Below are 21,838 nucleotides of genomic sequence, written 5' to 3' on the forward strand. Positions count from 1 at the left end.
TTGTCAGGCAGTTTGGCGCCCGCGCCGCGCCCTGAAGGGCGTGGCTCCGCGCGCTAGCCAATGGTGAGGCTACGGGGAGAGCACTACCGCAGGCGCCTACCCCTCTCACGGCGGCCACCTACCGGATCTGAGCGCCTCAGCTCTGGATTGTAGCAGAAAGGGTTTATTTTTAAAAGGCACCTGCTCTTTCTATTGGGCGAGGGAAACGCCTGTTAGGGTGACGTTTCCTTGTTGCTAAGGCGGGACGGTGGGAAGCGAGATGCACCCGCCCCATGCGTTGACTGGCCAACAGGAAGCCGAGAGCCCGCCGCCATCCCCATTCGACCCTGTTGCAGTCGCGTAGCTGAGTGACTGACACCCACCAGGCTGCCAGTGAGAGGCCGAGCTCGGCGCACCGCCCAACAGAAAGGCGCGAGCGGAGGAGGAGGGCGGTGCTGGGGCAGTATGATGGGCAGGTGGGCGGAGCGAGAGGAGGGCTCGCAGGAGCTGATATGTCCGCCATCTTGGAGCGTCGGTGATGGTGGCAAGCGGTGGCTTTCCCGCCTGAGCGGAGGCGGCCTGGGACCTGTGGCGGGGGGACGCGCTTGCCGAGGTATGGGTGGGATAGTAGTGAGCTCTCCCTCCTGCTGCTTCGAGCGGACTGGCGCTCCGGTAGCGGCTCTTCTGTGGTGGCGCGGGCCTGGTGCCTGCTCCCCTCTGCGCTGGGGGCTCCAGACACTCCTCAGGCGCCACCGGGCCGGGGACTGCTGGGGCCTGTCGTGTGCGGCGCCCCCTCGCATACGCACTACTGAGCCTGGAGTGCCCGGGCCAGGCGCGGCGGGCCACGGCATGGCTGCGGTGTGTCGCAGGCCTGGGCGCGGCGGGGACGGCCTGGGCCGCGCTGGAGGGAGCCTTGCCCGCCCGCTGCCTCTTTCTTCCCGTGGCCGTGACGTTGGGTTCTTCGGCAGATGCCCCGGAGCTTCTTCCTGGTGTCCGTGGCGCTTCATCCCGGGTGTGGAGCCGGCCGGCAGCTGCGGAGGGGCGGGGACGCCGCGGCCCTTCCACGGCAGCATTTGGGCGCGGAGTGTTGGCGGCCTGGTGCGGCGCGGAGCGGGTCATGGCGCGGTTGGGTATGATGGGCGGCGCTCTGTTCCCTGGTAGACAGGAGGAGCTCTGAACTGGGTGAGGTGTTTTGTCGAAATGGGGGAAGCTGCACTGTTCCCTCCCCCGGCAGTCGCTTTTGCTGTTGCTGTAATTCACAGGACTTTATTCTGGCTTCACTGTTATCTCTTAGATAATAAAACAGATAGCTAATTTTGCATTCATTTTCTTTCTTTAAACTCAGTGCTTCAGTATTCCTGTAAGGACGCTGCCTTTTTCTTTTTTTGTTGGGTTATTTGTGGATTTTTTTTTTTTAACAAGGCAGCTTCTTTCAATTCGAATTCTTAAGGGCATAGCAGTGCTTGGGTAAGCTTTAACTGCCGTTAAATACATTTGGCAAAATCTGACTTTGAACCTGCTGGTTCTTTTGTTTTGCTTTAAGAACTTCTTGAAGTGTAAGAGGGAATTAGTGTTATAGTCTTGTGTCTTGTATGATGTAAATATAACTGAGGCTGAAGACCATCTCTGTCAGGATAAATTTTATTTAAGTTAGAACAGTAGGATACTTTGACTAGGTGTGTTGCTATTTTTAAAAAAAGTGTTCTCAGTGGAAGAGTACAGAAGGCTTACGAGTGGGTGGATAGCTTTAGGAAGTGTTCCTTGTGAGATGTTGACAACTTAAAAATGAAAAGTTTTGTTACCGCTAGTGATATTACTTAGGTTTAAAATCTCCTTCAGTGGAAGGAGTCTAAATGTACTCTAACAGTGCAGTGCATGTTTGGTTTGGTTTTCAGTTTGTTTTTTTGTTTGTTTTTTTAATTGATGAATATTAAGCTGGCTTAAAATTTCCAGGTAGTATATAAAGTAGCTTCTGAACTCCACAAATACATGTGTACTTTTTTTTTTCTAGAATGCTGAAAGACGGGAAGTGTCCCTGTTTCAGTGTTCCAAATAGATTACTGCAGTTATTTGAACTGCAGTGTGTATTTTCAGTACAACATACGTTCCAGTAAGAGTCTGTGATTACTTAGCTCTGTGTTATTTAATGTTTTCAGTAGTGAGGCATGGACTAACTGTAGCTTGCAAGAGTCTTTATTATACAAATATAAAAGAACACTACAGAATTATCTTTCAATATATAACTTGTTAATGAGATTTCATGCAAACGTGGTATCCAGTCTGCATGTTTATTTCTTGACAGTTTGTAGTTCTAAGTACTTGTTTAAGTTCACTTAAGTAATTTGTTTCCTCCATCTATGATGTTGCTTTGAACATAGGTGATACTTCTTATTTGCTTTCTGTGTGAAAAGCAGAATGTGTATGACGTATTGAATCCTGCACTTTGAGTTACTAAAGGAATTTATCTTCTAACACTAGTAGAAGATCTTATTTTGGCCAGAAGAACTGCTGAAGAGGTCTGTTTCCAATGAACTTAAGGAAAACACTGAGTTAAAGTGAAAATTGTAGTTTAGAAATTCAAAACAGGAATGTTTTTAGGTAGGGTAGTGCATTATAGCTTCTTTGCAAGCAAGTTAGATTTATATGCAAACTGCTGAGACTGTGATATCTTTGGATTCTTTTAAATATAAATCAACTAGCCATTATTATTCCCTTATGGAATTAAAGATACTAAATAGTTTGTGTCTTTCGTCACAATACTGCCTGCAAACTGTTCACTCTACTTCTGTTGACTTGCTAAAGTAAGAAAATGTGACTGTTTCCTTCAGAACCCTTCTCTTTTGCACTTGAGAGGTGATGCACTTAACAGAGCCTGTATGCTAATCAGAGAATCAGGTGATGTTCTAAGAGTGAAATTCAAGTGAATTAATAGAACAGAATCTGAATTTAGCAATATTAAAGCAGAAAATTATGTATGTAGTTTTATTATTAACAGATGGTTAGAGTGAACCTCTGTCATGGCTCAAGAGCTTTGCTTCTCTACTCAGCTTAAGCTTGAAATGCATGTACTATGAAATGCTAAAGAGCTGGCTCAAAAACAACTAGTATGGCATTGAAACAGTTAAAGGGAGAAACGCTTTGAAAAATTGTCTGGTCCACTGTCCTTTCTCTCTTTTGTGAGATGTCCTCTTTTGTGCTTAAAAAGCCTTGAAGTATTTACTTAATTCTGCAGTTAGTTAAGGTCACTCTGTATCAGTACGTTGAAATAAGACATTTTCTAGCTTCCGTGTTCCAGCATACTACACAGTATCTTCCTAGGTAGGAGGCTTGCATATTCACTTCTCACATATAACTGGGTTAATTTATGGCCTTTGGAAGTTATGATGGAAACCATGGCTTTTCTGCTTGGGCAGAAGAGGCACTAGTATGAGTATAGTGATCTGTTTATGTAGTAAGGTAGGATGTCTTAAGCATATTGTCTGCCATCTAGATTCGGCGCTCATAGTAGCATCTTCATCTGTGACCCTTAAGATTGGTGTGTATTCTGTTATTTCATATGCCAGGTTTAGGAATAGTGTGTTATCTCATAGTAGACACGACATCCAAATTCTAGAAGGCTAGATGTCTGACTAGATTATCCTAAGAGCAAGATGTGGAGCCATTGTTTTTGGCAAAACTTTCCACAATAATAAAACAAGTAGGGATAAATTAGAAATAATATCTTGTCTCATATTATTTTGTCAAGTTGGAGGAAGAGAGCAAAGAACTTGGGGAAATTATTTAGTGATCACATTTGATCCTGATATTTTTGGGGTTGGAGGCAAGCCTGAAAGATCAATCAGAAAATACATAGAGAGTATGAACATAATGTTGAAAACTTTGCATAGCATGTTTAATTGTCTTTGTGGTGTGTCGGGATGCCAGCATCTATTTTAGAAACCATATGCTACTAAGCAACTAAAATAAAATGTTTTTCTACTCTTGGATATTATATGCAGCTCTATAGCTAGCTTGGGACACTCCTCAGGAAATGGGATAGACTGAATTGATAGGATCAGGAAGACATTTGGTATAAGCTGTTAACAGCTTGCTTGTTTGTAGAATAGTTCTTCACACAATATTGGGGAAAAAAATCTTACTGTAAAATACAAGACTCTTCATGATCTCTGTTTAGTTAATAACTTCCATAAAGTGCCACAAAGCATGTTTGAAGTGGTATATTTGATTTGGAGTGGGTGAAAAAGTTCCTGACTAACCCTTTGACTGTTCTTTCCTCTTGCTGTTACTCTATATAGTCATCTCCTAATCCTGGTAAACGGATGTATCTTTTCCTCTTTGATGGCACTTAAAAACTTGGAATGCTCAGTGACAGAATCAATGCAATGTGTTGCATGCCAGCAGTGGAAAAGAATACCAAAAGGACCTCAGCGTACAACTGTATGGAACTGTGAAGCTGTAATACGCTCTAGTGGAGTGGTGGTATATAGAATCATAGAATCATTTAGGTTGGAGAAGATGTTTAAGATGAAGTCCACCACTAAACCATGTCCCTAATATGTCCCATGCACCATATCTACATGTCTTCCAAATACCTCCAGGGATGGTGACTCAACCACTTCCCTGGGCAGCCTGTTCCAATGCTTGACAACCCTTTCAGTGAAGAAATTTTTCCTAATATCCAGTCTAAACCTCCCCGGTGCAACTTGAGGCCATTTCCTCTTGTCCTATTGCTAGTTACTTGGGAGAAGAGACTGACACCCACCTCACTACCTGCTCCTTTCAGGTGCAGAGAGAGAGAGATAAGGTCTCCCCTCAGCCTCCTCTTCTCCAGACTGAACAACCCCAGTTCCCTCAGCCACTCCTCATAAGACTTGTTCTCCAGACACTTCACCAGCTTTGTTCCTCTCCTTTGGACATGCTCCAGCAACTCAATGCCCTTCTTGTAGTGAGGGGTCTAAAACTGAACACAGTATTTGAGGTGTGGCCTCACCAGTGCCAAGTACAGGGGGACCATCACTTCCCTAGTCCTGCTGGCCACGCTATTTTTGATACAAGCCAGGATGCTATTGGCTTTCTTGGCCCCCTGGGTACACTGCTGGCTCATTCAGCAACATATTCAATATGTTTTTAGGCACGTTGGCAAAATGGCTAAGAGCAGCACCTATGAAATTGGTAGTGAGGAATTGGTTAAAGGTGTGAAGGGAGGCAGAAGTGAGTAAAAAACATGTATGTGCAGGCACAAGCAGAAACTGCCCCATAGTGAGATTTGAAGGTTAGTTAGTTTTCTTGGAGGAAGTTTTAAGAATATGCCTATTTCATTTTGAATGAGGTGATTCTAAGCATTTATACACAGTCTAAGTTGTGTATCTGCAAGGAGACGGAGTGCATGGCCTAGTGGTCTCCATCCTGCGTCCACTGGGTCTTTTGGAAAATGAGCACTGAAAGACCATAGGCCAGCTCTTGTCAGTTGTGCCAAAAGATACTTTTAAATGTGAAGAAAACACTGAAGCCTTTTTATGATGACCAAGCAGGTCCTGGGTGAGGCTTGTGAAAGGGCAATGTTATTTCTAGTTTGGTCACAAAATATGGTTGGGATCGAGGACGGAAACTTCAAATTTTTTTAGTAAAAACTAGTGACTTGTTTCTGAGTTTATTAAACATGTTCTAGAATATAGCAATTTCAGTACTAAAAGCATTCTCATTGTTAATTATGTATCAAGTGAATCCTAGACCTCTCATTCCTGCTTTGCAGGGATTCCTGCAGGAGCACAGTCCCTGCCTTCAATGGCCATAGGCAGAATTTCTAACTGGATCCAAGTGTATAAAGGAAGATTCTATTGTGCAAATTTAACTTCTAGAAGTTTTTTGGAGTGAATCTCATTATTTCCCAAGCTAGTAGTAGAGAGAAAGATGCTTTCTGTAAATGTATGTTATGCCCCTCTGGAAGAGGGAAGACCCTCTGGAAGGGTCTTATGACCCTGGTCCCCCAGTCAGGTGATGCACATTTCTCACTTGTAGTAGTGCCCTAATTGATGAACATTGATCAAAAGCAACTTAAAATTTCAAGTAGTGCTTTATACAGTGGCTGTAGGCAATGCTAGTACAAATGTGATTATGTTTTTTTTTTTATTGTACTGTAACTGGTTTGAGCAGTTGAGTTAGAGCAGAAAACAAGGGAGTAATAGACATTTCTAAAGGCTTGGCTTGCTACAAATTGATGTTACTTCAATGCTACTTGCATTGTGAAAGGAGTATCAGCCGCTGCCTCCACAGGGTGGATTTTTGCGTCTTTGTACCAGAGTGGCTATACAGTTAGTGTTTCTCATAGAAACTGTAAAAATACACAAAATAAAAGCAAATAGCATTGTAAGTACAGTGGAAACCAAGTCTTGTGGGGTTTATTTTTGTGGGGTGTGTTTTGTTTTTTTTAAACTAAGTTACAGTAGGGCAAAAATCATAGGTAAGGTCTTGGTGAAAAAACTCTTCTTTCTGTGAAATGCACTGTAACCGTACCTTTAAAGCAGATGTAGGGCTCTCTTCATATTCTGTTCTTACTTACCATGTACTACTTTGACCAATCTCCAATCTAAAGAGCTCAACTGAAACTTTAGGACTGGTTTGAACTACAGTAATTCACGCTATTTCTTCTGTTACTGCCTTGACAGACTTGCCAGATATCCAAGTATCTTTGGAAGCTAACTCTTCTAGAAAATAAGTAGTGGATTACATTTGTTTGAGAAGTTTAGCTGCTGTCACCAAACATCTTGAGAAAGGATGGAAAGTCTAGAGACTGCTAAAACAAAGCTGTAATGCTGGCCAGAACAGACCCATTTCTGGGTAAGTGGGTTTCCTGCTGATGTTGTAAGTGGCTTGCATCTACAGGAAACCAACTTCCATTTCATGTTGATATTGGTCAGCATGCATTCCAGATGGAAGTCCATTTGAAAACTGCAACAGCATAGGGGTTGTATTCCTCTCTTCCATGTTTGTCTTTCTGTGTTCTGTTATGAAGGAGGAGTTTGTCACTTCTCATAGCAATTCTGAGGGCTAATAGCATTTTGGTAACTTTTTTTTCCTGCCTGTGAGTGACAGCTGTAGAAGTTAGACTGAACTGACTATGAAGTAGTCAGTTCTTCCTTTTGGCTGTGACAAGCAAGCATTCATCAAAGGATCCTTCTGTGTGTGTACTTGATGCTGATGATGGGCTCTGTTATAGCTTCAAGCCACATTTAATGGCAAAAAGATGTTGTACGCTGAACATTGTATTTAGATGAAATTTGTCTGATAAAGGAGGTGGTAAAGATAACATTAGTGAGAGGTCTGCATTTCTTAATGGGCAACATAAACTAAATATGTCTTTTCATGCTGCTTGCCTTTACTGTAGCAATGAGTGTTTTCATTTTAACAAGTGGTGCTTCAAAGAAGGGAAATGAGGAAGATTTAAAGGCAATGCAGATAGAAATCCAGTAGTTGATGAAAGATGGTGTAAGACTACTGCACAACTTGTTGAGCTCTGCAGGTTGTTAAGGAAAAATAATTGCTGTCATGGCTGTGAGTTGATAGTAGCATTCGGTGCTTAATTTTAATTGTTAGATACTTGTAAAACTTTATAATTCCTTTTGACATTTACTGAGTCCTTCCTGTTGCTTTACCAGTGGTGTTAAGGAATTTTTTTACTCGTTTAAAAGGGATCTACTTTGGCATCAGATTATGAAAGCTGTGTCTAATTCTGTAGCTTGATTGTTTTTCAGGCTAAGGCTCTCTTCTAGAGTCACTTATAATCCAAAAGCTTATAAATTTTGCTGTGAGACCAGTAATGTGTGATTGGGGACTAAACTTACAACTTTACTCTTTCTCAACCCATTATAAGTGTTTGATTGCTTTTATTTCTCAGTAGTTGTGCCAGGTGCAGTTGTCTTATATTAATATGATTTCAGTCACAGATGGGCGCGTACTTTTTTTTTTTTTTCCTGTGGCTGTCTGTTCCAGTATGCTCTCCTGCTGTACTTAAGTATTATTTATTTATTTTGGGAGCCAAAAAAAAAAACCATGACATGGCTGAACTGAGTACCAACCACACCTGGCTTGGATGCTCTGCTTCAAAAATGAAATTTATAAATACAAATTAATCCCTAACTCTCCAGTTACTGAACAGGGAGTTTAGTTGCCCAGATTGGAATTGTAGAGATGGGATATCAAAGGCAGACAAAAAAAAATTCTGAATCTCTTACATATGTGGGTGTCTGTGGAAAAAAAAAAAGATTCAAAGTCTGAAAAACCCATAGGTTGTTTGATATCTTTTATAATATAGGAAACACCTGTGGGTGATATCCTTTTTATTATCCTTTGATAATATTGATATCCTTTTCAACTGGCTTCCTTTTAGGGCATAAGAGAAAGCAATTATGTTAATGCTTGTACAATAGCTTTTTCTTTGAAATACACTGGTCCAGTCCTTCCCTTCTCTGGACTTGGGAATTCTGAAGTTTAACTTGCACTCCTCAGAAAAATATGCTAGCCATAAGGCTGGAGACTAGAATGCAGTAGGGTTGCTTTTTTTCCTTCCCATGTTGAAGTTGTAGCCCCATGCAGCCAAGAATGACATTATTAATAGATACAATAGAAAATTTGTAACTATGGTACTGGTCTCATCCTCATGAGAGGGAGTGATTATAGATTATCTCAATGTCTATAACTTTTTTAATTTATTGGAGGTTGTGAAGATTATGAGTGTGAGGATCAAGGTCTTCTCTCTGGAAATGTGAATTGGTAACTATGAGGTTATATAGTGGAACTACTAAGCAGCAGAATGCAAGTAAAAATGGTAAAGGTGTTTTACTGTCAAGCGAGTTTTTGTAGAGAAAAATGTGATCTCAATTTTTTTTATTACAGGAAAAACTGCAAGCAACAAGCAGTGAATCCATCCCCCCGAAACTAAAAGCAAACTGCCAGTTGAAAATAAAGAAAGGAAAGTTGGAGAGGCAAAGAGATGTTGCTGTCTTTTTTTTTTTTTTTTAATTGCAGCTCAACCACCTATAAAGTTTTGTTTCTAGACTTTCAAGCATTTCAATCTAAGTTAATTTCTGTGCCACTTGCCACACTAATGACTTGACTTTATGGAATGGTAATAAGACTTACTTGACAAAATCTGTGTGGAACCCTAAATGTTACTGAAAAGGTTAGAAGACTGTCATGGCTTAACCCCAGCTGGCAACTAAGCGCTGCATGGTTGCTCACTCACTCCCCCCCCGCCCCGCGGTGGGAATGGGAGAGAATCAGAAGGGTAAAAGTGAGAAAACTTGTGGACTGAGATAAAGACAGTTTAATAAGTAAAGCAAAAGCCACGCACGCAAGCAAAGCAAAACAAGGAATTCCTTCACTACTTCCCATCGGCAGGCAGGTGTTCAACCATCTCCAGGAAAGCAGGGCTCCATCATGCATAACGGTTGCTTGGGAAGACAAACGCCATCACTCCAAATGTCCCCCCCTTCCTCCTTCTTCCCCAGCTTTATATTCCTGAGCATGTGTCATATGGTATGGAATATCCCTTTGGTCAGCTGTCCCAGCTGATACAGCTCCACCTATATCAGCTCCCTCCCAGCTTCTTGTGAACCCCCATCCTACTCTCTGGTGGGATGGTGTGAGAAGCAGAAAAGGCCTTGACTCTGTGTAAGCAGCACTCAGCAGTAATGAAAACATCCCTGTATTATCAACACTGTTTCCAGCACAAATCCAAAACACAGCCCTATACTAGCTACTATGGAGAAAATTAACTCTATCCCAGCCAAAACCAGCACAAGACTTAAGTTCAGGTCTTATGTAAATTGACTTTTAAGTTTCTGCTCAGCAGGGTATTGCTTTTTAAGGCTGTATAATTTAATGCTGTTATAAATACTTTACCATTTTAAGTTCTGAGCTAGCATTTTAAATGGCTTGCTTTCTTTGAAACTTTATTGTTCAGATCCCTTGAGGCATATGGCACAGAAGTATCAATGTAGTTTTCCGTAACTATTTGTCTTGCATTTGCATTAATTATAACGTTGTTATTTCAGCAATTCCTAGTTAGTAAAGTAATGCTTCTTGGTGAGAGTTGAGATCTCCTCTTGCAGTGGGAGAAAACTGTTGATAGATATATTGGTAGCTAGAGAGGGACTTGTAGGAAGGAGTGGATGCTAGAAGTATTTTGGTGAATTACTGCGTTGTAGCCCTGTCTTGAAAGGGCATGAAGAAAAGGAGAGAGGAAACATAGCCAGTTGAAATAAGGGTCATTCCAAAACAGCATTGTATCCCTAAACTATAGCATGTTGCTTGAATGGTTCTTTTAAACTCTGTTTGCATGTATATATTAGTGCACTTATGATATTGCACAGCTGATGATCACTTCGGTGTAAATATTTAGAATATGAAAGTAATCTCCCTTTTGAAAACAGTTTTCTTAAGAAATGCTACTAAATCTTTGAGGTAGACTTGCCCTGTAGTTTGCCGCTTGCAACTGTGGTAGAGTTTTGAAAGACACTGCGTAACAAATGTACTCTTCTGATGCTCCAGAGAGAAGCATTGAAGTAGAGCTTTAAAAAGATTATTTTGAAGAGTACAGAGAAAACAGAGTAGGCTTGTCATTTCCATATAAAACTTTGGCTTTTTCTTCATAAGTATGGTGCATGTTGCAGTTGGGAGAAGATGGCTTATTCTGTTAGGCGGTCTTGTGTAGTATTGTCCATCAAAATAGAAAAGTTCCATGAGGAAGGCATACTTCTGTTCAGTGGAGGCACCAGAGGCATCTGTGCCTGAAAATGTGGTGTAATTGCAGTGTGCATGGTTTGTAGAAGCACATCATGGCAAAACTCTGATTACTGGAGTGATTTGCTCCAAAATATAAATTGCCTGGGGGTTAGGGGAAGGAGGAAGAAAGATATTAACAGCCACTTCAAACTCTTATGTGCAAAATGCCTTCTTCAGTGATCTTTCATTATTTTGCTGGGTTTCTAATTTCTCTTCTAGAACTTGTTTTTGCATATACCCAAATAAAAATGGTAGTAATTCATTAAACTTACATAGGTGAGACTTGGTGAAATCTTCTCATTCAAAGCAGTTTTCTCTTAGTTTTGTAAGCTGAGTCTCTCAGAAAGTAAAGCTAGTCATGCCTCTGTAGTTTCACTATGTAGTGCTAAGTACTCATTGTTTAAATAACATGGTGCAGGGGGCTTTCTAGCACTTCATGTTACAAAAAATGGTGGTAAAATGCTTGTGGAGGATATTGAATCTCTATTCAGTTGTCTTAATCCTTGAGTGATAAGGTAACCCAACTATTTGGCATCCAGTACTTAGTTGACATTCCGTATGTATTAAAAGAGTTTTCTTTTTCAACTACTTAACTTCATCATCAGGATATCTGCAGAAATGGGGAAACAGTTGTATAGACTATTTTCCCAAATATACAGAGTATGTTCTGTGGAGGAAAGGAGAGTGTTCTTACTTGGTTAAAGGCTAGACTAAAGCCGTAACATTGGCACTAAACTAGGGAAGATTCCAGATGGCACTAAAACAATTGTCTAAATGCAGATACCAATATTTAGGTAAACAAGTATAGTAAAGTAGCATCACTTGCCTTGTATCCAGGTGCTGCTGCTGTATTTTATTTCTCTTGGTTGACATTGGAATAACTTTTCTACTCTTGTCCTAGGGGTTGTACTGATAAACATGAAAATTTAGGGATTGCAGAAATAAGTATAGATGGAGCTTAAGCTTAAGTGAAGTCAAATTGGTAATCTTTCCCCAAGCATAAATCAAAATCAAAGATTTATTTTAACCTGCTTAAATTAAAGATTAAAAGAGGAAATATCTTCAGTCTTTCTCTTCATGCTATTGGACCTGCACACTCTTTGAAAAGTGTTAGGGATTCCAACTTTCATTTTGAAAAACAAAACATGTTTGTGATACTGTCGTCTTAGGGGAGTATTAGCCTGTGTATGCACGCAGGGTGGGTTGATTTAGTTCTCTCAGTTTTCGCAGGGTATGGTAGCACAGAAATCATAGGTAATATATTCAGTGTCTCAGTTCTTGATAGCCTAATTAAAAGGGCAGTCCTGCCTGACATGTGAAAATGTGCAGCTGTCAAAACTTAGTTTAATGGTTCTGTAAACCTTAGTATGAAGTAAAGCAGGACAATAATCTTGCCCACAGCCTTTAAGTAGTGCAGTTCAGGTAACCTGCAATGGAAGTGCAGGATACCTGAACAACTGGTCCAAGCAACCTTTAATGAAAGTGAAGAGTCAAGCAAGAAGTGACAAAGAGCTTTGGATTTAATTTTGAAGTTGCTATCTTAACACAAGAGTCCACTCTAATTCTGGCAGCAGCTATAGCTGACTGGAGCTTCAGGAAGCAAAACTTTCACAGGCTCCTAGAGGCTGCTGACTTGCATTTCTGAACTGCGAACGATCTTAAGCACTCTTTTTAACAAGACTAAGATTTTGCATAAAAAAGAAAGCTCGTAACAGACTTGAACGCATTGTCTATACAGAAAGAACACTCTGGTGTCCTGGTTAGAAGTTGCTGGGGTAAGCAGCTTCTACCTCCATGTATGCACGTCAAAATTTGATTTGCATCCAACTTTCAAGGTCTAATCAATGAGGTGAAAAGGAGGATGAACTTGTTTATCTGAACAGTTAAAGGTTGTTCAGAGAAAATGAGTATGTTTACATGACACACTGCAGTGCCTTGATAGAAATGTCCAAGCCAGTTATCTGTGTGCTTTTGTTCAGTGTGCCATGCTGAGTAGTGGTTTTGGGTTCAAAAGCTGGGTGGCCAGTTAGTGCTGGCAACGCTAACAGTTGTGCTGTTGTACTTGGGTTAATTAAGAGAAGTGAGAGACAGGGCTGAGTAGCTTTGGTACAGCAAAGTGTCTGACAGCTGTATTGCCTTCTAGTAGCATTGCTTGTGGTACTACCTCAGGGAACTCTTTATCATACTATTGCCAAATATTGGTAAGCATGTTCAAACAGTAGTCTTCTCATCTCTAGCCTGCTTTTTCAGCAGCATTCCATCTGGTTGGGGTGGAGTGGGGCAGATTGAGTGAAATGCTGAAAACTAAAGCTGTAGCTCGAGTCATGCACAGCAACCAGTGCAGCCATGGTAACTGTATCCCTGTGATCTGATGGTAGTGTCTTGACAAAGAAGTCCAAACCCACACGCTTTTTGAGAGTACTAACTGGAACACAATAGAATAAATGCTTAAGAAAAAGAAACCTCTGCTAAAATTCATACATCTAACCGTAAGGCTGTCTCCTTAAGTTACAATAGTTTTTCCTTAAATTTTCAAATGAAAAAGGAAAAGTGTACTGCTGAAGCAGTCAGCATTACTGGTTTTTACACTTCAAGACTAGTAGTACAGGAATTCAGGACTCACTTACACTTGCAGATTATCAGATGGTTGAGACAATAGGAGAGCTGATGTTGAATTGTCCAGGTTCAGCCTTATGTGTCTTGTTCTTATTTGTCATCAGATTCAGGACAACTTTTACTCTGCATTCCTGCAGCAGGCCTAAGGTGATATAATCTGGGGCAAAGACGGAAGAGACAAATCCTGGTTGCCCTGTTCCTAATGGTATGTTCCCTCTTCCTTGGCCATGCTGGCCCTGGTGATTGACAGACCCTTTGAGCTGTTGCAGCATGTGGACTCTGCAGAAAAACTCCTTCCCTTCTTCCTCCACCAACTTCATTTGTCATCTCTTAAAGTACATTTTTCACTCAGAAATGACTTGGCAGAAGTTTGACCAGTATCCGGGAGCCAACAGAGGGAGACCTCACAGCAAGGGGTAGTGCAGAGCTTCTTTGCATAGCCAGTTTAACCTCCTATACCACTCCTGTTGGAGACTGGATGGAATTTCAATCCTGGTCCTCATTCTGGGTGTGGATGGTGACACTTCAGCATCCAAATAATGCCCTCTAAGTAAGGCGTTTGGAACTGATAGCCAAAGCATTCAAAGTTTAGTCCTAGCCCAAGTGAGCCACTTCTTACAGTGTTTAAAAGTTGGCTTGCTTATCATGCAGATTTTTTTATAAACTTCACTAGTTCACAAATTAGAATTCTAGACTGGACTAGATCAGATGCACTGATTTGTCTGTCATTCAGCTGTCTCCACCCTACCAAATTCATGATGGTGGACAACATTTTAAGGCCAAGTTTCTTTTCTTTGAAGACCATCTGTTGAAGGTGTTCCTTAAATGAAAGTTTTTGGGACGAGATGTTCCTGATTAACTTCTGTATTTAAGAGATGAGTGTTCTAAGGAGGACACATTGTTATTTTTATTTTTCCCACCATACATTTGGAGAGGTGTGGTAAGCAACAATGTTGAATCTTAAATGGTGATTTCACAGTGCTCTGCCTTGAGCATTAACATTAAACAGTTTTGTGTTGCTAGACTGTAACTTCACTGGGGAATCTTTCTTGGCCAATAAGCCAGTGGAAAAAGAGAAAAAAATCTACTGGTTTTTACTTAAGCATGATGTTGTATAAAAACACTTGCACTTGTTCTGAGTACAATGCGGCCCAAAGAGGGAATAGAACTAAACCATGCAGTGGCCTATGCTTCCCATTATTAATTGTGATACTGTATTGAATTCAGAAGCTGACTGTTCTGGTGCTAAACAATGGTATCTAAGCACTAGAGTTTTCTTTTCAAACAGAAAGAGGAATAGAGAAATATCAGAAAGACATCCTTGTAAAGGGAGTAATAATAGTGGTTTTCATTTGGATAGTTTTACTGGCAATTGAAATCTCTGTGGACAATATCTTAAGAATTTGTAAACTTTTCTTGAAGTGCATTAAGCTAAGCAGGCTGCTTATTTCCTCCCACATGACATAATTGAGGAAGTGATGTTTTCTCCCTTCTTGGAGCTCTACCTCTGAACATAGGTGTACATTTGAAATGCAGAAATGATAACCAAGGAAACTTCAGTAAAGCAAACTAAGTCCAGTAAACTTGTTTACTTTTTCTGCTCTATTTAGTCACTTGACTTGCAAGGGATTGGCAAATCTACTTGACAATGTAGAGCTGAAGGTCTAAGGATGAAAAACGTGACCTTTGAAAGTATTATGGTCAATGTAGTACATCAACCTTCAGTTCATGTGTATGTTGGTTACTAAAATAGCATTAGAGAAGGTTGTGTTTAGTGTTTGTGTACATTAAGACATGGAATCTTGTTGTGAATAAAATGCAAATGTGGTGGCTTTTGGTTCCAGAACTGTTGGAGATAACAAACAACATGGTATTTAAAGCCACAAAACTTAACTACCCTAATAAAGCTAAGAAAAAACACTGTTATTGGGTGATTGTTTAACTAGAATGCAAGAGTTTCTTCTAGTTCAAGAGGAATTTATTTGTAGTATATATCTTTAGGTTGACAGAGGCTATCTGTTAAATCATCTGCAAAGATCAAGAAACAGCTTTGAAGACCCAGCTTCTTATCTTTAATATGGAAGGTGTACAGTTAAATCATTCTTCTCTTTAGCAGAATACTTGAAATGCTTTTGAGGTGTGTGATTTGGTATGTTGTGTAGTTGTTTGTGTTCTTTTTGTTTTTTTTACTGAAGATATATTTGTGGCAAACTCCGATAGCAGAGCTTTTCAGCCAAATACTAGGTAGTCACTGACATGAATTAATCAATGTGCTACTATATTTGCTACTCTTCTTAGTTGCTAGTACTTCTGCTTTTTTCCATGAACAATATTATCCATGTACCCAAAAGAAACAAAAGTGTTGTCTTGCTTGAAACCTGTGTTAAAAAGCAAAATCAAAAAGCCCTCTAACTGGTTGAAAGGGAAGGTGATTCTTTCCTTCCCTGGAACGGGAAGCAAAGGGAAGGAAATTAATCTTACAACTGCCAGAAACATCAGAAAGAACCATCAATTGATGGGATGCTTTTTCTTGCCTATTTGGTGTTGACCAAACCACAGGCAGGTCAGTGTCACTCTGAAGCCAGTTATGGATATCTAATTAAGCTCTTTAATGTTACTTTGCTTTACATTGAAAGAATTAAACTATCAAAAGCAGAGGTTGTCTTAATGATGAATTTTAGGTGACCAAATGCTGCCTTAAAACAGCTGGTTACTTTGTAAGTCTGTTTTTTCTAAGTTAAACTGATTTCAAATTGAAACTGCCAGAATTGTTTATACAGACTTATGCCAAAATAACTTGCATTCTTAATGCTTGTATGTTTATTTCTGTGCAGGTTTGTGGATAAATCAGATCTTAATATAACAAGAGAATAGTTACAAGGGTAGAAAAGACTGCTGCAAAAAAACCCTCTAGTAATGGGTATTTTGGATCTTCTAGATCTGAAGACGATACTTCATATGGAATTGCTAATAGTTTATAAAAAAAATAAAAGTTTGGATTTGTGTTAGATTCCGCTGTCAAGTACAGATTATAAAGGAAGCTTTATTTCAGTGAGGCAATGAAGTTTCTTCTTTAGCCTTCCAAAAGTAAAGGGGCATGTTTAATTAAAGTTGGTTTAAAAATAAATGTCTCTCAGATGACAAGCTGCTTTTGAATTTATTCTCAGAGTATGCTGCACTGAACTGACACTTTTCTTCCTACCAAGTTGTTTCTTTCTTCAGTTCATATGTCTTATTCCCTTCAAAGCAATGCTTAGTATTCATGCAGTTGTTGAGCTATTGAATAGAACCTGTTAACAGTATTAAATGATAAAATGTCTTTTTTTTTTTTGTTGTAGGAAGAAATCTGCTTCATCTAATTCAATCCTAATTCAGTCCTGCTAATCTGCTAATACTGTAAATTGAAAGATTTTTGGCTGTTGCCAGGATACCCTGTAATGGGCAAGGAGCCTGAGAGAATACAAATCTTTCTGTTTTTTTAACTTTTAAAAAAATTTTGTGTTTAACAGGTAAGAAACTATTAAGCTTCACCTACAGCAGTAGATTTAGCTTCTGCATCTATAAAGCCTTATCTTAGATTTTAAGCGGTTCCTGAATACTTTGTTTTTCATGTCCCTGATGTCCACTAAAGGCTTATTTACCTGATTTCTGTAGGTTCACATTTACCACCTTCTAAGCTGCTCTTCCTTCTGCAGTTCAGACTTTGTGGCCATTCCTTCCCTTTCCTTGCAGCTTTTTTCTGACTTTTTTTTTTTTTTCCAACTTTCTAGCTAGCTGTTTCTTTGTCTTTTAACCCACTCTGCTGTTGCACTATCTTCTTTCTCTGACCTGCTTTGGTCTTACAATAAGAATCAAGGGTCATCTAGACACACTGTTGTGGTTATTCTATTTGTTTTACAGGGAACATGTTTTAAAGTGTTTTGGTTTTGTGCCAGGAGGTGTATCTGCTGCCCAGCCTCCAATTCTGTGGAAGAGTTTCAAAGCAAATGTGTTCATGAACTGACATATTAGGTATGAATGATGTTTAGCACTGTAGGTTATTATATTGAAGTATGGTAATACTGTCTTCTGCCATTGAATTTTTGGTACTAAACTGCATGCTTCAGTGTAAAATTATCTTCTGGGTAGCTGTGCATCGTTTAGCTTGCTTTTTATAATATTACGGACCCATCTGCTTTTCTCAGTACATAGATAATCTTCATTTCCATTTTGAAGATAATTGGGAGAATTCAAAATATGAAGAATCTAACTAAATTCTGTCACCAATGAATATTTTAAATGTGTTAATGTTTGGCTGTTGAATTGAAGTTACTAGAAAATGATTTATTTTTTCTCCTTGGGCAGGGGAGATCAATGTCTAATTGTAGTTATTGCAGGTAATTAAGATCTATATTTATTAACACTTACTAACCTGTCATTTGAGAGAGTATAAGAATTGACAAGGATACACTTGTTGCTTGCTATAAAATTGCTCTTATAACTTCTTTGCAAAGTGTAGATTTCATCTGATTTTTGTACTTTTGCTGGACAGTTATGACCACTTGAATTTTGAGGGATTGGTGTCTTTGAGTAAACATTAACTAGTTTGGACTTCTTAAATGTACTTCAGCATGTCAAAGCAATCTATTGCAGCATTCAGTCATAATAGGGGGTGTGTGTGGTGAATGGGGGTGTGGCACATGATGAATATATTATCTATAATGTAAAAAAATATATAAAGTTCTGATCTAGATAGAAATGCAGCTAGTGTGCGTAACTAAGGGACGCTAGTGATTAATAAGGGTGAAAGTGATTTCACTTCTGTCTCTGTTCTTCACTGTTCTGCAACCACAGCAGGCTCCCTCTTCCCTTGTCTGATAGGGGAGTGAAAGTCCCTACTTAGATAATTTGCTGCCTCATTAGGAGGAGGAGGCAGCAGCTGTTAAAGAGGATGTTATGAAAATTACTGTGTCTTCATACAGTTTTCTGATGTGTTTCTCTCCCAGTCAAGAAAGGACTACCACATGGTGTCTTTTGCTTGCATTTCACTCCAGAGTATGTAGTTACCCTCTGAAAGTACAGTAGTTAGCTGAGGAGCATATGTGCTGTAATGAGTGTAATGTCTGGAAGGAATTGTATCTGTAGTACAAGCTTAAATTGTACAATAGTTAATGAATGTGCTGAAGTGTTTCTCTTGTATTGCAAAACATTGTTTGGTTACCCAGGAATTCTTGATGGTATTTGGAAGAAGGTGCAGTCTTTTGGTTTTTTGGTATGTAAGTGAAACTTTACTTGCAAATAGTTCAAAACACTGAAATATTGCTACCTTATGTACAAGGAATGTTCCCCCATGATTCCTGAAGCTTACAACTTAATGATGATAACTTACTTAGATAGTTAGTTACTTAGATAGTTAGTCTTACTAAGATAGTTATAGAATCATAGAATAGTTTGGGTTGGAAGGGACTTTTAAAGGTCATCTAGTCCAACCCCCCTGCAATGAGCAGGAACATCTTCAATTAGATCAGGTTGCTCAGAGCCCTGTCCAACCTGACCTTGAATGTTTCCAGGGGTGGGGCATCTACGACCTCTCTGGGCAACCTGTTCCAGTGTTTCACCACCCTCATTGTAAAAAATTTCTTCCTTATATCTAGTCTGAATCTACCCTCTTTTCGTTCAAACCCATTACGCCTTGTCCTATTGACACAGGCCCTATTAAAAAGTTTGTGCCCATCTTTCTTGTAAGCCCCTTTAAGTGTTGAAAGGCTGCACTAAGGTCTCCCCAGAGCCTTCTCTTCTCCAGGCTGAACAGCCCCAACTCTCTCAGCCTGTCCTCATAGGAGAGGTGTTCCAGCCCTCTGATCATTTTTGTGGCCCTCCTCTGGACCCACCCCAGCAGGTCCATGTCTTTCCTGTGCTGAGGACTCCAAAGCTGGATGCAGTACTCCGGGGGGTGTCTCACCAGAGCGGAGTAGAGGGGCAGAATCACTTCCCTCAACCTGCTGGCCACACTTCTTTTGATGCAGCCCAGGATACGGTTGGCTTTCTGGGCTGTGAGTGCACGTTGTCGGCTCATGTCCAGCTTTTCATCCACCAGTAACCCCCAAGTCCTTCTCCACAGGGCTGCTCTCAATCCCTTCATCCCCCAGCCTGTATTGATACCAGGGGTTACCCTGACCCAGGTGCAGGACCTTGCACTTGGCCTTGTTGAACCTCATGAGGTTCACATGGGCCCGCTTCTTGAGCTTGTCCAGGTCCCTCTGAATGGCATCCCATTCCTCAGGCATGTCAACCACACCACTCAGCTTGGAGTCATAGCAAATTTGCTGAGGGTGCACTAAATCCAACTGTGGTGTTAATGAAGATATTAAACAGTACTGGTCCCAATACAGACCCCTGAGGGACATCACTTGTCACAGATCTCCATCTGGACATTGAGCCATTGACCACTACCCTGGATGCGACCACTCAGCCAATTCCTCATCCACCGAACAGTTCATCCGTCAAATCCATATCTCTCCAATTTAGAGAGAAGGATGTTTTGGGGAACTGTATCAAAGGCCTTACAGAAGTCCAGATAGATGACATCCATAGCTCTTCCCTTGTCCACTGATGTTGTCAGTCCATCATAAAGGCCACTAGGTTGGTCAGGCAAGACTTGCCCTTGGTGAAGCCATGCTGGCTGTGTCAAATCACCTCCCTGTCCTCCATGTGCCTAAATGCAGCTTCTAGGAAGATCTGTTCCATGATTTTCCCAGGCACAGAGGTGAGGCTTTAACGGGTGTCTTTAACTAGATCAGGTTGCTCAAAGCTCCAGCCAACCTGACCTTGAACACTTCCAGGGATGGGGCATCCATAGCTGCTTTGGACAACCTGCTCCAGTGTCTCACCACCCTCATGACCAGAGGCAGTTCCCTCAGCCTGCCCTTGTGTGCTGTGTGCCCTGGCCCCTCACTGTCTGGGCTGGGCCCATACCCTACACATCAATGTATTTCCTGGACTAGGGAGACCAGGAGGGGACAGAAGAGTCCAGAGGCAGTTGCCAAAGTACCAAATAAGAGAGGAGGAAAGCATATTTTATTTATTTTATTTTATTGCCCAACCTTGAAAAGAACTCCTAATGAAGCAGCTAGAAGGGACTTCAGTGCTGCAGGCCAGCACTTCTTCCTGGCAGAACTGCAGTCTTCTGCTTCTCTAAAGGAACAACTGCCTCTAACGTCTTTGCTTGATCTGTTGCTATTTTTTGTGCACCACTGCGGAGTGTCTGGCCTCATCTTCAAGCACCCATCCGGCAGCCTTCTTGTCCTCAGACTGAAGAAACCCCATCTCCTGGCCCCAAGGAGCTCGGTGGCCCTCTTAGGGACTCCTCCTGTCACCCCAGTGTAGCAGCCTGGTGGAAGCCAGGTCATCTTGTCCCCTTTTCATGGGGCTCAGGGCAGATGAGATGGCACGCCTTCAGGAGGGGTGGGGAAAGGGGTGGGGGATGGGAAAGAGAAGGGCTCACACCACCTGTGGCAATCAACAAAATAATTATTAATGCTGGGAGATGGAAGGGGTGAGCCTGCAGGACAGCCAGATGTGGAGGCTGGGCTGATGGTAGGGCACTGGCTGGGTGCTCCTGCAATGCTATGTTGATGGTGTCATGGAGGGGAGCCCTGGTATGGTGTAGTGGTGCCAGGGGAGCCATGCTGGAGGTGGATCCATTTCCATCCGTGGTTCTTGATCTTTGGGTGGATCCGCCTCCATGAGCTCCACACCATCAGCCATGTGAGCAATGGCTATTGCTACCATGTGGCTGATGGAGGCCCCCCCGCCTCCTCTTCCTCTGTGTCTCCTGCAACCACCTATTTGCCTTCCCATGCAATAGTGGGCAGCCACTTGCCTTGCTGCTTTGGGACCTCTTTGTTCCAATCATCCTTGGAATCCAAGGGCCTCAAAGCTGAGTGAATTGTGGGCGAGCTGCCAGGGTCCCTGTATTTATAGGGCCCGGCAGAAAAGGCAGTGAGGTGGCTCATGACATCAGGAAGCCACTGTGATGGTGATGCATGTGGCCAAATATGGCTGTTTTGGGAGTTGGGGGGGGGGGGGGGGGGGGGGGGCTGTGGCCTGAAAGATGCCCTTATGGGAGAAGGAGGAAGGTTGGGGGAGCTGAGGGCCCTTTTCCTGGGGATTGTTCCCCTGTGCCATTCTGCTGCCCCTTGGGCATGGGGACTGACCTCAACCTCCCCTTGTGTGCCTGGACTCCAGTCCCCTCCTCATCCTGTGCCTGGGGTACCCTGGATGAGATAATGGCAACAGTGTTGCAGGAGGGTTGGAGGGTTGGGAGTCCTCGGTGACCCCTCACTGACCCGGCTCCCTGGAAGTAGCATAGTTTCTTGTGCCCGACTGCGGCTGAGAGGGGGCAAAGCATCCAGGCATCCTGCAGGCAGGACAGGGAGGTGCGGCCAGCTTGTGCAAGGTCTCCCAGCACTCCATAAAAGAA

The 21,838-nt window shown here is 41.6% G+C and overlaps 1 protein-coding gene across 11 annotated transcripts in view; it reads left to right on the top strand.

Annotated features, from left to right (window-relative positions):
- Positions 1 to 463: 463 nt before the first annotated feature.
- PPP6R3 (protein phosphatase 6 regulatory subunit 3) overlaps positions 464 to 21,838 on the top strand; it is a 67,702-nt gene continuing 46,327 nt past the window's right edge. For 6 of the 11 annotated variants that reach the window (XM_075502433.1, XM_075502441.1, XM_075502443.1 and 3 more), the window contains exons 1-3: positions 470 to 592; positions 16,716 to 16,886; positions 17,278 to 17,388. The gene's annotated coding sequence lies outside the window, so the exon portion shown is untranslated. Of the gene's footprint in view, positions 593 to 16,715; positions 16,887 to 17,277; positions 17,389 to 21,838 lie in introns of all 11 variants that reach the window. The other 5 variants (XM_075502435.1, XM_075502436.1, XM_075502438.1 and 2 more) reach the window with 3 other exon arrangements.

The sequence above is a fragment of the Mycteria americana genome, chromosome 5, assembly GCF_035582795.1.
Source record: "Mycteria americana isolate JAX WOST 10 ecotype Jacksonville Zoo and Gardens chromosome 5, USCA_MyAme_1.0, whole genome shotgun sequence".
NCBI classification, from domain to species: Eukaryota; Metazoa; Chordata; class Aves; order Ciconiiformes; family Ciconiidae; genus Mycteria; species Mycteria americana.